Source organism: Choloepus didactylus, chromosome 5, assembly GCF_015220235.1.
Source record: "Choloepus didactylus isolate mChoDid1 chromosome 5, mChoDid1.pri, whole genome shotgun sequence".
Classification (NCBI taxonomy): Eukaryota; Metazoa; Chordata; class Mammalia; order Pilosa; family Megalonychidae; genus Choloepus; species Choloepus didactylus.
The window spans coordinates 106,555,140-106,568,585 of record NC_051311.1 but is presented as its reverse complement, the minus strand read 5'-3'; the positions used below and the strand labels follow the sequence as shown (position 1 = coordinate 106,568,585).

Sequence of the window (13,446 nt, the reverse complement as noted above, 5' to 3'; positions counted from 1 at the left end):
CCTCGCCCTCGCCTCCGGGAAAGAGCCCCCGCCGCCGGTACCCTCGGAGCAATCCTGGGAGCCTAGGATTTAGCAACCGGCCGCCACCCTCCCCCAGACGAATCAACTGCGACCGCAACATATATATAAAGTTTTAGCAAACTTTAGTAAACTCTTTTGTTATAAATTACCCAAATTTTATAAACAATTCCCCTCTAACTTGCATTTTGTTTAAAGTAATAACTTTATATCATACAAATAAATTTCAAGTATGAAAAGTGCATTATTACAATAATACCTCTTTGCAAGTCCAAAATTCTTGGTTTATAATAAAACTGTAAAGTGAAAAATAAAAAAAAAAAACAAAAAGGAGTAAAACCATCAGTGCCATCTGTGCAGAAGTCCAACATCTTCTTAAAATGTTGCTCAATAAGTTGCAGAGAAACATGTCTGGAAGCAACATTTAGTTGAAAAGAAACTACTTATTTTTTTATACCATTTTACATTATTATTGTCTTTAGTACTTTCTCCTTCCCAAATAGAAATTCAATTCACATCTTCTGTAATGTTTGCTCTTGAGTCAGCCATTCTGTGCAGTCACCACTTGCATGTTTCCAAAATCATCTTCTTCCTGTGTTCTCATCAAACTGCCTGTGGTACCAGAATGGACAGATAATGACCTTTCTATTTGTGGTAGTGACATCGTCTGTATTGTTAATTTTGCTAGGTAGATGGCTTCGTATTCCTGAAGTTGATGGATGAATCCAGCATTAGGATTAATACAAATTCTTTCTTGAACATAAGCAAATGCATCTCTGTACTTCATTCCAAATGTTTCCAAAATGTATGCAATAACAAAGGCAGCACTCCTGAAGATCCCTGCATTTCCATGGACAACAACTTTTCCTCGTTTGTAAGCTCCCATCAATAAATTCTTTAGTCATGGGAAAAAAAAAGTATTATATTTTCAACTGGATTATATGCAATATCCAAGACTAAATATCTAAATAATTGCTGAAAGTTTGGTTTAATAAAGTTTGTGTCAATATTTTGTCTTATGCATATTATATGGGTTATTCCATGTTTCTGTAGTATAGGTGGTTTGCTTTTCATAGTAGAAGAATATGGGCCTAAAAACAATCCAGGTAAAATTTTCTGCATCTCTCATCTCATAGGATAGGGTCATTCTGAAATCTTCAGATTCAAACGAACTAGCTTTGTGACATTTCATTTGGCTGATCACAGCTTTTCCTGGGCATCCTCTTTGTACTGTGGGAGGGTGGGGAACTCCAGCTTCACATCCTCCATGGTCTTTGCCCATGGGGCAGTGGGTGGGTGGGAGAGCGAGTTACCTGGCTGGCTGACCCTTAGAGCTGGCAGTGGTGGCGCAAGGGAGAACGGGTGGACAAGTGGATCAAGGACTGACAGGTGGGCAGCAGGCTTACAATGAACACATGCAATCTAAAGGATCCCGGTGGCAGTGACAACAAGGAAGAGGAGGGTTGGATGGCTCGTACACAGTCACCATGTTGCCACTGTCTCCCACTCCTAATGTCTCTGCACCCTCTCCACCCCATTTTTAATACTTTGCAAAGTTGACATTCATTTGTTCTCCCTCATGTAAAAACATTATCATATTTGTATCTTTAATCACAATCATTGACCACTCTATGTCTCACTAAGTTATACAGTCCCAATCTTTATCTTCTTTCTTTCCTTCAGGTATCCTACATGCCTCTAACCTTCCTCTTTCAACTATCCTTACAGTCGTCTTTGTTCAGTGCACTTACAATATTGTGTTCCAAATCTCTCTCTCCTGTCTTTTCCTATCTGCCTGTAGTGCTCTCTTTAGTATTTCCTGTACAGCAGGTATCTTGTTCACAAACTCTCTCAGTGTCTGTTTGTCTGAGAATATTTTAAACTCCCCCTCATTTTTGAAGGACAGTTTTACCAGATAAAGAATTCTTGGTTGGCAGTTTTTCTCTTTCAGTATCTTAAATATATCACACCACTGCCTTCTTGTCTCCATGGTTTCTAATGAGAAATCTGCAGACAGTCTCATCTAGCTTCCCTTGTATGTGAAGGATCGCTTTTCTCTTTCTGCTTTCAGAATTACCTTTGTCTTTGACATCTGATAATCTGATTATTAAGTTTCTTGGCGTAGGTCTATTCAGATCTATTCTGTTTTGGATCCACTGTGCTTTTTGGATCTGTAATTTTATGTCTTTCAGAAGAGATGGGAAATTCTCAGTGATTATTTCCTCCATTATTGTTTCTTCCCCCTTTCCCTTCTCTTCTGCTCTGGGACACCCATTACACATATATTCATGCACTTCATGTTGTCATTCAGTTCCCTGAGATGCTGCTCATATTTTTCCATTCTTTTCCCTATCTGTTCTTTTGTGTGAAGGATTACAGATGTCTTGTCCTCCAGTTCATGAATCTTTTCTTCTGCCTCTGAAAATCTGCTGTTGTATGTCTCCATTGTGTTTTTCATCTTTTCTATTCTGCTTTCATTCCTGTAATTTCTGCCAACTGTTTTCTCAAACTTTCCTGTTTTTCCTTATGTTCACGCAGTGTCTTCTTTATATCCTTCATCTCTTTTGCCATATCTTCTCTCAACTTGTTGATTTAATTTTTGAATTGATTTAGCATATTTGAAGATCTTTAATTAGTTGTTTCAACTTGTATCTCATTTGAAGTGTAAATTTCTTCCTTTGACTGGGCCATATCTTTGTTTTCCTAATGTGACTCATAGTTTTCTGTTGTCTAGGCATCTGGTTTCCTTGATTATCCTGACCAGGTTTTCGTTAACCAGATGGGCCCAGGTCACAGGAGGAAGTTGTAATCAGTATCAGGTTTCCCTGAGGATGAGACCCAGCAATTTGTCACATGTTCCCATGAGGCCTCTAGCCTCTGTGCTTTTCCTATACTGCCCAGCAGGTGGCACTTGTCAGCCCACTGCTCTCCACTGGCATAAAGAGGTGCAGTTCCTTTAATTCTCAGTGGACCCTGTCCTGGCCAGGGGCTGAGAGTGTCAGAAGCCAAGCTTAAGTTGTTTCTATTTTTTTTTTCTTTTCTCCAAGCCCTGGGGTCTGAATTCTCTGAGGGACGGCTGCCACTTGAGCTGGGCCCTGCCCCTCTTTTCTTGGGGAAGATACACCCTTTAGGGAGTTATCTCCTACACTTGAATTCCTCCTTTGTCCCTCTGTCTTTCTTAACTCCACCTTGCCTGTGTTAAGGCTGACAATTGAAAATGCCTGAAGCTTTCTTTAATGATCTATGTAGAATGGGATAAAGGAAAGGAAAAAGAGAAAAGGCCCCCTCTCAGAGCCAGTCCCCAGCACCCTACTTTTGCTGGTCTACTGGTGTTGGTACTTGGTTCTCTGTGCCTTTTCTTCAGACACAGCCATTTTCCAGTATTCTGGGCTCAGCTGTCTCCAAAAGCCTCTGTTTTTATTTATTTATTATTATTTTTTTCCATCATTCCTGCCTCCTTGAGAGACCATGAGAGACCTCTGCCATGAGAGACCTCTGCCATGAGAGACCTCCAGGCTCCTTTCCTGCTTGCTCTGGTTTTATCTGTGCTTGTAGCTTGCATTTAGTAGTCCAAATTTGTTAATTAAAACTGCAATTGGAGCTTGACTGTGCCACCTTTCCTTCCTCCTAGTAGATTGTTTCTTTTTCCCACAGGGATGTGTTTAAACTCAGCCTGCCATGCCAGTGTGGAAAGGGCACCAGCTCTGTAGTTTGTGGAGCTTTACTTATTGTTTTATGCTGTGATCTCAGCATACACCAAGCTGGTGTATGATGTGTGTCCAGTCATGGCTGTTCCCTAACAGTTGTTCCAGACTACTTACTAGTTATTCCTGGCTATTTACTAGTTCCTCTAGATGACTAACTGAATTCTACACCTCTCTATGCTGCCATCTTGCCCTGCCTCCTCTGCTACTAATTTCTTAATTATGGTAATTCTAATTTAGTTGTTTTCCTTGTGTTGTGTAATATCATCTTATTAGTGTCTTTTATCTCACTCAGAAATAGAAGATTGCAGTTTTGGTCTGTTCTGTGGGCACCTCCTTCTGGCATCTTTTCCTTGTTTGTTAGACATTATTCTGCTCTTTATTTTCTTTTTTAGTAAATTTGTATGGAATTTTACTTCAATACTTATCTCATTAATTTTTCTGTGAAATTAGTTTACTTGAACTTTTAAAAGGAAGCATGATTGAAGGTAGGTCTTTCTTTTGATGGTTAGGTTCATATTTTTAATAACATGCTTACAGTGATTTTTTTTTTTTTTCAATTTTAGTCATTATCTATACCCAAGAAAATGCACTGAATCTGTAAATTATTTTGGATAGAATTGATATCTTAATGATATTTAATCTTTCAATCTATGAATACAGAATGTCCATTCATTTACTTAGGTCTCCTTTGATTTTTTTAAAGCAATATTTTTTCGTTTTCTGTGTATGAGTCCTTTATATCCTTGGTTAAATTTATTCCTAGATTTTTTATTCTTTTAGTTGCTATTGTAAAATATTTTTTTTCTTTATTTCCTTTTCAGATTTTTCATTACTAGGTGTGCTGGTTTGAATATATTATGTTCCCCAAAATGCCATTATCTTTGATGCAATCTTGTGTAGGCAGACATATTAGTGTTGATTAGATTTTGGAATCCTTTGGGCATTTCCATGGAGATGTGATTCAATCAACTGTGGACAAGACCTTTGGTTGGATAATTTCCATGGAGGTGTTGCCCCACCCATTCATGGTGGGTCTGAATTAAATTACTGGAGCACTACATAAGCTCAGACAGAAGGAGCAAACTTGCTACAGCCAAGAGAGACACTTTGAAGAATGCACAGGAGCTGAGAGAGGAGCTTCAGCTTACAGAGACATTTTGGAGACAGCCTTTGAAAGCAGACTTTTGCTCTGGAGAAGCTAAGAGAAGACAAATGTCCCAAGAGCAACTAAGAGTGACATTTTTGAGGAGCTGAAGCCTAGAGAGGACTGTCCTGGGAGAAAGCCATTTTTGAAACCAGAACTTGGAGCAGATGCCGGTCACGTGCTTTCCCAGCTAACAGAGGTTTTCTGGATGCCATTGGCCATCTTCCAGTGAAGGTACCTGATTGTTTATTTATTACCTTGGACACTTTATGGCCTTAAGACTGTAACCGTGTGACCAAATAAACCCCATTTTATAAAAGCCAATCCATTTCTGGTGTTTTGCATTCTGACAGCATTAGTAAACTAGAACTCTAGGGTGTGGAAACACTACTGATTTTTGCATGTTGCTAAATTCCTTTTTTACATGTAGTAGCTTTTGTGTAGATTTTCCAGGATTTCCTTTGTATAGGATCATGTAATCTGCAAAAAGGGAATATTTTATTTCTTCCTTTCCAATTTATATGTCTTTTATTTCTTTTTCTTATCTAATTGTTTTGGCTAAAACTTCTAACAAATGTTGAATAACAGTGGTGATAGTGGGCATCCTTTTTGTTCCTGATCTCAGAGGGAAAGTTTTCAACTTTTTGCCACTGAGTATATGGTCTTTATCATGCTGAGGAAGCTTCCTTATATTCCTTGTTTTCTGAGTGTTTTAATCAACAGGGAGTGCTGGATTTTGTTAAGTGCCTTTTCTGCATCAATTGAAATGATCTTGTGGTTTTTTCCCCTCCATTTTGTTAATGTGGTGTAATATATCAGTTGATTTTCTTATGTCAAACCAACATTGCATAACTGGGATAAATCCTACTTGATCATGGTCTTTTATTCTCTTAATGTGTTATTGGATTTGGTTTGCTAGTATTTGTTGATGATTTTGCTTCTATATTCATAAGGGATATTGTTTTGTAATTTTCTTTTCTTCATAGTTACACTTTAACAGGATCAAACTCAGTTGCAATTTGAGAAAAGACTGTGGAGGTGGGCCAACAAAGCAGAGAGACTTATTTGAGGATTTCTGGGTATTGAATAATGTCTTCTATTAAGATATGGTCAAATCCTATGCCCTGAACTTGTGGATGTGAACACATCTGTAAATAGGACTTTTGTAGATGTTTATTATTAGTTATAGTGTGGCCAAAATGAATGAGGGTGAGCCTTAGTCCAATATGACTTAAATCCTTATAAACAAAGTAAATTGGACCTTGTTTAGAAGAAGCCAAAAGTAGGAGAAGACAGAGGGAGAGATCACCACATAAGGATGATTGTGAACACCAGAATGCTACAGACTTTGGAGGAAGCATAGCCTTGTAGATACCTTGATGTTGAATTTCTAGTCTCCAAAACTGTGAGACCAAAAATTATTATTGTCTAGACATTTGTGTTATTTTTCATAGCAGCCTTGGAAGACTAAAAAAGGATATTAATATATGTGTCTGTATTTATATATATGTTCCAAATGTATTTTGAAATTAGCTTTGTGCATGACAGAAAATATTTCATTCACTTTTTTAATGGAAGATATTTTATTTCTCTTTGAATTTATGAAGAGATATTTTTGGCATATCGTATATAAACAATCAAGTGATGTTTTTACTAACAGTCTTTAATATTATCATCCCTTTAGACAAGAGATAATATATATTTTTAGCAAATCTGCATGGAAGTGTTGCTACATCCTTCGTTTAGTCTTAATTCTCCATAAAAGTGATATATAAAATGTCAATATGCTTCTCAATAATATACTAAAATTTTTTAAACCATTTGTCAATAAGATTACATATGAACTCTGTCCTCGTTCTTTGTATTTGATAGTTTGATTAATATGTGAAAGGGTATAAACTTGTACTTTCTGGATGTGCATATTCAATTCTTTCTCTAGATTTGGGAAATTTTCTGCTATTGGTTCTTTGAATAGTCTTTATGTCCCTTTCTATCTTTCTTATCCTTCTGGGACTGCCATAATGCATATATTGGTATGCTTGATGGCATCTCAGATTAGGCCATTTGTGCCAAAATTTTATAACTCTTTTTTATTTCTGCTTATCAGCCTGACTCATTTTAATTGTCTCATCTTCCAGTATGCTGATTCTTTCTTCTGCCAGCTCCAAACTGCTCTTGAAACCTTTCTGTGACTTTTTTTAATCTCATTTATTGTAGTATTCAACTCTAGTAGTTCTGTTTGGTTCCTTTTTAGAATTTCTATCTCTTTGTTGAGATTCTCATATTGTTCATTCATTGTTTTACTGATATCCTTTAATTCTTTCTCTATATTTTCCTTCATTTCCTTGAGCATATTGAAGATCATTTTTTAAAATATTTTTTAATTGAGATTGTTCATGATATCAGTGAAAGCCTGCAATATTTGTCTTTATGTGTCTGTCTGATTTCACTCAATATAGTGCCCTCAAGTTTTCTTCATCAACCCATTTTTTTAAAGATGGTTTTGTTCACGCACCATACATTCCATCCTAAGTAAACAATCATTCGTTCTCTGTGTAGTCACAAATTTATGTATTCAGCACCATTGCCACTATCTATATAAGGATATCTCCATTTCTTCCACAAAGAAGAAGAGTCAAAGAAGGCAGAGAGACAAAAGAAAAAGAAAAGAGAAAGAGAGAGAGAAAAAAAAAAATATTACAGCTAGAAAGAAATGAAAGGAAAGATAACATTAATCTAAAGTAGAATAAAGAGCCAGACAACATCACCAATGCTAGGAGTGATACACTTCCCCTATACCCACCCCCCCCATATGCATTTAGCTTTGGTATATTGCCTTTGTTATATTAAAGGAAGCATAATACAATGTTTCTGTTAATTATAGTCTCTAGTTTGCATTGATTGTATTTCCCCCAATCCCACCCTATTTTTAACATCTTGCAATGTCGACATTCATTTTTTCTACCTCATGTAAAAACATAATTGTACCTTTTATTACAATTGTTGAGCGCTCGAGTTTTCCCTGAGTTATACAGTCCCAGTCTTTATCTTTTGTCTTTTGTTCTGGTGTCCCACATGGTCATAACAATCCTCTTCCAACCATATTCACAGTCATCTTTGTTCAGTGTACTTACACTGTGCTACTATCTCCCAAAATTGTTTTCCAAACCTCTCACTCCTGTCTTTTCCTTTCTGTCTGCAGTGCTTCCTTTAGTGTTTCCTGTAGAGAGGATATCAGTGAGACCCTGCAATATTTGTCTTTATGTGTCTGTCTTATTTCACTCAATATAGTGCCCTCAAGTTTTCTTCATCAACCCATTTTTTAAAAGATGGTTTTGTTCATACACCATACATTCCATCCTAAGTAAACAATCATTCACAAATTCTGTCATTGTCTGTTTGAGAATATTTTAAGCTCTCCCTCATATCTGAAGGATAGTTTTGTGAGATATAGGATTCTTGGTTGGTGGTTTTTCTCTTTCAGTATCTTAAATATATCACCCCACTTCCTTCTTGTCTCCATGGTTTCTATTGAGAAATCCATATATAGTCTTATCAAGCTTCCTTTGTATGTGCTGGATCACTTTTCTCTTGCTGCTTTCAGGATTCTCTCTTTATCTTTGAAATTTGATAACCTGATTATTAATTGTCTTGGTGTAGGCCTGTTCAGATCTATTCTGTTTGGGTCATGCTGCACTTCTGGGATCTGTAATTTTATGTCTTTCATAAGAGAAGGGAAATTTTCATTGATTATTTCCTCTATTTTTGCTTCTGCCTCCTTTCCCTTCTCTTCTCCTTCTGGCACACCAATGACACATACATTCTTGCTATTCATTTTGTCCTTATATTCCAGGAGGCATTGCTCATATTTTTCCATTCTTTTCTCTATCTGTTCTTTTGTGTATAGCCTTTCAAGTGCCTTGTTCTCCAGTTCTTGAGTGTTTTCTTCTGCCTCTGGAAATCTGCTCTTGTATGTTTCCATTGCATCTTTCATCTCTTGTGTTGTGCCTTTCATTTCCATATATTCTGCCAGTTGGTTTTTTGAACTTTTAATTTCTACCTTATGTATGCCCAGTGTTTTCATTATATAGTTCATCTCTTTTGCCATATTGTCCCTAAACTTTTAAAAATGATTTAGTATTTGTTGTTTCAATTCCTGTATCTCGGTTGAAGTGTAAGTTTGTTCCTTTGACTGGGCCATAACTTCATTTTTCTTCGTGTACGTTGTAGTTTTCTGTTGTCTAGGCATGGTTTCCTTGGTTACCCCAATCAGGTTTTCCCAGACCAAAACAGGCTCAGGTCCCAGAAAGACAAAATATTCAATATCCGGTTTCCCTGAGGTTGTGTCTTAGAAAATTGCTACACCCTGTGAGGCCTCAGGCCACTGTGCTTTTCTGCCCAGCAGGTGGTGCCTGTTAGCCTGTAACTCCAGACTGATGTAATGAGGTGTGGCCTGTGGCTGTTTTCCCCCAGGCTCTGGGGTCTGGTTTTGAGTGGAGGGTGGGTAGTAGAACTGGGCCCCACCTCTTTCCTCTTAGAGAAGATAACCCCTTAGGGAGAGATTATTAGCATTTCAGTGGTCTCTCTCTGGCTGTGCTGTCTCCACACTTGTCTGGGTCAGAGTGCTGGGAAATGAAAATGGCTGAGGCTTTCTTCACTGAGCTGAAACAGGGACAGAAAGCCCCCTTCAGGGCCAGTCCTTGGCCACCCTCCGGCTCTCCAAGGTCAGTCATCACCCAAAGCCTCTGTCTGCTTGTTGGAGATTCGTAGCTTCTTATTGAGCATGTGCTAATTAAAACCCCAGTTGGAGATCAGCTGAGCTATATTCACTTTCTCAGAGAGTGCTGCTCTCTAGCACTGCAAGGCTTTGCAGCTTGGGCTGTGAGGGGAGATGGCTCCCAGCTTGGATCTACAGTTTTTACTTACATATTCTATGCTGCAATCTTGGGCATTCCTCCCAATTCAGGTTGGTGTATGATGAGTGGATGGTCATGTTTATCCCCCTGCAGTTATACCAGATTATTTACCAGTTGGTCCTGGTTGTTTATTAGTTGTTCCAGGGGGACTAACTGCTTCCACTCCTCTCTATGCTGCCATCTTAGGACCTCTGAAGATCATTTTTTAAGTCTTTGTCCAGTATGTCCACAGTTTGATCATCTTCATTGATGTTTTCTGGATTTTTATCCTCTTCCATGTGATGACCTGGATGAACCAATGACAGCATGGTAGATGTGTCTTTCCTGCAGATATGTTGCATGGATATCATTTCTTATTTTTTAAGACCACTTTCCCTGCCTTAACTCTGGTTTTGGAGAGGTCCTGTTCCTTCTCTCCACAGTTCCTCTCCTTGCTCTAATTGGGAACATGTTCTGCCTTACAGACTTGATATCCCACTGAGACCAGATGACTGATATTTTCCAGCATCACAACTCTGAACAGCTTTCTCTAGGATGTGTCCAGCAGGGCCCACTCTTCCTTAGTGAAGGCAATAGCTACATCTTTGAAGGTCACTGACACCAGTTGCTGCATTGTCAATAGTCCAGCTGACACTCTCTTCCTCTGGCTTTTCACTCATAACCAGACAAACATTAAGTGAGCAAAGATTTTAAAATGTGAAGATGCTGGTATCAGTGAACATATTGGAGTAGGAAGGTCCTATGACTCATCCCCGTGTGGGTGCAGCTTGAGATGTCACAGAACCATGGGTCACGCTGGGATGAAGCTCATGTCCTCACTGTGGAGGCAGGGCCATGGTCCGGGCAACTGAATCCCAAGACATTTCTGGGAAGGTCTGAATCTCATTCACTTCTTTTTGGCTTTCTTTCACTGATCAACCAAAGGTATTCTTGGGCTTATGTACAGTAATTAATTACATTGATGCTGCTGGATTTATCAACAGATATATTATAGTGAATGGTATTATTTTGTTATGTTTTTGAGGAGAATATTTTTGCATCTCAGATACTAAAATTTTACATCTCTGAAATTACTGTATCAGTTACTCAGAAATTCTATTTTAAATACATTATAGACTTAATCATAGTCTTTAAAGTGCTCTATTTCATGCACAGATACTGGTTCTTCCCAGTACATTTACTCTTTGGTTCTGTTTTTCTAAAGAGAGGCTTTCCACAGGTGATTTCTGGGGCCTAACTTGGTGACAGAAGCTCTGCATACTTGGCAAGGTTGGGAGACTGTTTGTTTATGAAAGAATGATCTGACTGTCTGGTTAATCCAAGAACCTCTTGAGGTCTTTTCTCTTGGTCTGGTCAGATTTATTAGAGAAAAATCTATTTGCCTGCCTGGAGTATTTATGCTTCCAGTGTTTTCAGATATGAATGGAAAATATATTTGAAACTCTCCATATTTGGTAGCAAACAATTCACAAATACCTCTGATTTTATATGACAACCTCACACTGAACCATGTCTGGGCCTGTTATCTCCCAATTCTGAGATCCTATGTGTTGTTCCCTCCAGATAATAAACCTCCATTCTTCTGCTCGAGGAGGTGAGTTGTGGGCTTCCACCTAAGGGCATTTTGGACCTAATTAAGTCTTAAAAGAATTCAACCATTCCTCCTGCTTTTTGTGGCCCCAATTTTACCTCTACTTCTACTCAGTCTTAAACCTTTTGAGGGTTCCACAGTGCAAACTGGGTTGCATATCGACTTTCCATAATACTCATTTAGGAGTCAGCTTTCCCTTGTGTGCTAAGTCATTTACCACGTATCCTTCTGCTTTCCAGCTTATTAAATTTTGTTGATGTAGTATCCTCCCCTATTCCTTTTGTATTTATGGTACAGCTTCTCTAAAAGGACCCTATTATCTTTATTGTCATTTATGAAGCAGTGGAGTTAAATGCGTGTGTTCGATCTCCCATATTTATTGCAATGTTACTACTTTACTTTGAGATGATATGTTGGCATATACTCCCATAATTCTGTGAAGTAGACATTAGGTATTCTTGTCACTCAACACGTGAGAAAACCAAAACATACCAGATCCAACCGAATTGTCTGGTATCACAGGGCTTAACAGTGATAAAACTGCATAAGACTGAAAGGTTCTGGACTTTCAGAAAGATTGATTTTCCTCTTTCCCACACTGATTGCAAGAGAGAGAGAGAGAGGGAGGGAGGGAGAGAGAAGAGAAGAGAAAAGAAGAGAAAAAAAAAGGAACCTGGAAAAGAACAACAATAAAAATAGATTTAGACTACTGTTGTTCTGTTATATTCTGTTGATATCAACTGCATTACATTCCCAAACATCTGTCCAAGAATCCACTGCATCAAAACTATATGAGGTGCTTATTAAAATTATATAATCCCAGATACCATGACAGACATGCTGAATCAGAATCTTAGGGGGAGGACCCTACACTATTAGATTCATTTTGTAATATATATCCCAGCTGATTCTGATGTGCAGCAAGATGTGGAACCCACAGAAGTAAAGTTCCAACAAAAATAACCCTTGAAAGTTCTTGTAAATTTGAACTTTTTTTCTCTGTGCTTTAGTACTTTTCTAATTCTGTAGAAAAATGGAAGGTTGAAAATATTTGCAGTATCCAACTTGAGCCCTTGCCTATCTTCTGCAGCTATTTATTCTCGTAATAGCTGTTTCTACTCAGTTAAAATGTCTTTACAATTAATGCTGAGAAGATGATTTAAAGATGTTCAGTCTCATACATGGAGTTGGTGGTCAGCACATATAAACCTCATAATTAAGTAGACTCTACTTATGACAAATTCAATCACTAAGACCACTGATGATTGCCACATGGATTTGTAGAATTCTATGGGGAAATAGCTTTTGACCATAAATGACCTTAGAATGATTTTAGTCTAAATGTGTTAGATGTAGAGTAATTCTGTCCATCTCCCAGCCTTTAAAAGGACTAAAACTAATCAACTTTCCCTCTTTATTTGGCACTGATTAGCTCAAATTTTAGCAAATGCAAAACAGTGTGAATAAAAATAAGATTACGTGTGAGATACTGTCAGTGAAAAGAGTGCATATTTTAATCAAAATTGTAATCAGGAATGTGAAGTGCATCACACTTCAGGGCTAAGAAGAAAACTCATGCCAGATCTGGGTCAGGTAAAGTGAAATTTTTAAAATTTTAATTTTAATGCATTTGATTCAATCAAGAGACATATCATCTTTTCATTCTTTCTTTTAATTTTTCCATTTCTGTACGAACACAGAAAAATAAGGGATGGGATGAGTATTGGTGTTGGTCTGAAATTTTAATTTATACTAGGGGTTGGCAAACTTTTTCTGAATATTTTAAGCTTGATGCTAGAAAGCTCTGTTGCAACTAATAACTCTACCTTTGTAGTGGGAAAGATGCCATAGATTATATGTGAAAGTGTTGGCTTGGCTGTGTTACTGTTAATACTTATTTACAAAAACAGACAGTTGGTCCATAAGCCAGAGTTTGTCAATCCTTGATTAGAACCTTTGGAGTGTAAGGCTGTTTTGTTTTATGTTTTTATATACAAATTAGTCAAATTTAACTTTGACTAAAAGAAAATACTGTTATTTTACATCAGCAGAGAAGGTAAAACATCTGGC

The 13,446-nt window shown here is 37.7% G+C and overlaps 1 pseudogene; it reads right to left on the bottom strand.

The window, feature by feature from the left end:
* Positions 1-559: 559 nt before the first annotated feature.
* On the bottom strand, positions 560-1,287 carry LOC119535136 (annotated as a pseudogene).
* Between the last annotated feature and the right edge of the window lie 12,159 nt (positions 1,288-13,446).